Source organism: Phoca vitulina, unplaced genomic scaffold (assembly GCF_004348235.1).
Source record: "Phoca vitulina isolate PV1807 unplaced genomic scaffold, GSC_HSeal_1.0 scaffold21, whole genome shotgun sequence".
Lineage (NCBI taxonomy): Eukaryota > Metazoa > Chordata > Mammalia > Carnivora > Phocidae > Phoca > Phoca vitulina.
In genome coordinates this window covers 12,274,119-12,276,600 of record NW_022589724.1, presented here as the reverse complement: position 1 = coordinate 12,276,600, position 2,482 = coordinate 12,274,119, and positions in this window count along the sequence as shown.

Genomic DNA, 2,482 nt, shown 5'->3' with positions numbered 1-2,482 from the left:
TCCACGTCAGCAGGCAGCGCCTCCGCGCAGGCGCACAGGGCGCGACTGCAACAACCACTTCCTTCACGATCGTTGCTAGGGGAGAAGGACGCCTCGGCCGCCTGGCCGCTTCCGGTGTGTCACTGCCTTCCTAGCCCCAGCTGCTGGAGGATTTGTTCTTAGTCGGATCTAAAGGATGTCCCAGTGTCTGAGGCACACGTAACCAGTGTGTGCAGAGCGCGTTACCGTCCACCGTGGCCTTCACGCGCGGGTTCTCTTGCCGTCTGGTTATCCATGTGAAGAAGATGTGTGCACAGAATTTTAAAGCCGAGTCCTCAGCCCCGGACGCCTTCCTTTCACTAACCCCATGCTGTCTTTCCAAAAGGAAGATGAATTTAGAGGTTCTAGGCGCTGTCTTCTGCCTGCTAGGGACTCTCAAAGGTTCGGGGTTTCTCAACCTCCACACTGTTAACATTTTGGACCCTATAATTATTTGCTAAATAAGAGCTGGACTATGCATTGTGAGATGTTTAGCAGCATCCCTCCACACACTAGGTACCAGTAGTACCACCACTCCAGTCGTGACAGTCAAAAATGTCTCCAGATTTTGCTAAATGTGTTCGGGGTGCAGGGTTGCCAGAACAAACAGTTCACTCACTTAAATTCGAATTTCTGACAGCAACAAATAATTTTTTGGTATAATTATGTCCCAAATATTGCATGGGACTCTACAACAGCATGAAGAATTTCGCCTCAAAAAAATGTGCTTCTATCATTCATTCAGTACGTATTTATTGAGTCTCTAATTTAAGCTAGCACTGTTGGAGGCCCTGAGGACATAGTGGTGAGTAAGGTAGACAAGATTCTTTTTTTTTTAAGATTTTATTTATCCATTTATTTGACAGAGAGCACAAGCAGGCGGAGGGGCAGGCAGAGGGAGAGGGAGAAGCAGACCCCCCGCTGAGCAGGGAGCCGGATGCAGGGCTCCATCCCAGGACCCCGGGATCGTGACCCAAGCCGAAGGCAGACGCTCAATCAGTTGAGCGTCCGTATTTGAAACATTTGATGATTCTTATTGAACCTTGCTTCCCATGAGGCTCTTCAGATATACAGGCTTCCCAGTCCACGCAGCGCCCCCATAGACAAGATGTTGATTTCAGGGAATATATATTCTTTTTTTTTTTTTTTTTTAAGATTTTTATTTATTTATTTGACAGAGAGAGACACAGGGAGAGAGGGAACACAAGCAGGGGCAGAGGGAGAGGGAGAAGCAGGCCTCCCGCAGAGCAGGGAGCCCGATGCTGGGCTCAATCCCAGAACCCTGGGATCATGACCTGAGCCGAAGGCAGACACTCAATGACTGAGCCACCCAGGCGCCCCTCAGGGAATATATATTCTAGTGCAGGATGACAGACAATAAATAAGCAAAGAAACTTTAAGATATAATAAATTCCTTTAAGAAAATGAAACAAGGGAAAGATATATATGACATATAGTATACATATATAGATATAGATAGAGCAAGAGAATTAATGCAAACACATAGGAGAGTCAACAAGCTGAAATTAATTATTAGAGTCAGGGTCAATCGTTAGAGTCAATTCCAGGACATCTAAACTGACTCAAAGGACAAATAGAAGATGACTTGAGGGGTGTGAGGGAGTTTTGGGATAAGAGAGTTGTGAAGTAAGTACCAAGAAGGGAAAAGAGGCAGAGGCAAGAAAAGAACATGAAGCTTTTCAAGAAATAAAAGCCTATGTGCCTGGGAGTGGGGATGAGTGGAGGGTATGAAACTGGAAGAAGCCAGATTGTGAGAGGTCATTTTCTTTCATGTTGAAGAAGTTGCTCTGTATCCTAAGAGCAATGGAGAGCCAGTGTGGAAATTTAAGTAGTAAAGTGATACCTTCAAATTTGCACATCAGAACAATTACTCTACTAAGAGAATGAGTTGGGAGATGTCAGGACCACCTTTATGAGACAGTTTTAAGAGTCCAAGTGAGAGATGCTACCTGTTTCAAGGTAGTAGCACTGAGAATGGAGAAGGCATAGTGAAAAGCTGAGACACATTTGTGAAGCAAAATGAGAAGTTTGGGGTCATCAGTTCGGAGGAGTGAAGGAGAGGAATAAATCATGATAATGCCCAGGTTTCTGGATTGAGCAACCAGGTGCCATCTCTAAAATAAGGATCACAGAAGGAAAGTAGGCTTATGGTATAAGATGATGCACCCATTTGAGACATGTTGTGTTTGAGATCACAGCTACGTCCACATCAGAGTGTGTCATGTCCATATTTGAAACATTTGATGATTCTCATTGAACCTTGCCTCTCATGAGGCTCTTCAGATATACAGGCTTCCCAGCCACTTCCTCCATGCAAGCTCTTCTTATAGAAGCTCACTGACACCTGTTCAGGGCTCAGCTTCCCAGGTGGAATAAGTTCCCATGCTACCTTGAGTTAAAGGAAATTTTCTACACTACAAATTTGATCATGTTGCTCTCACCC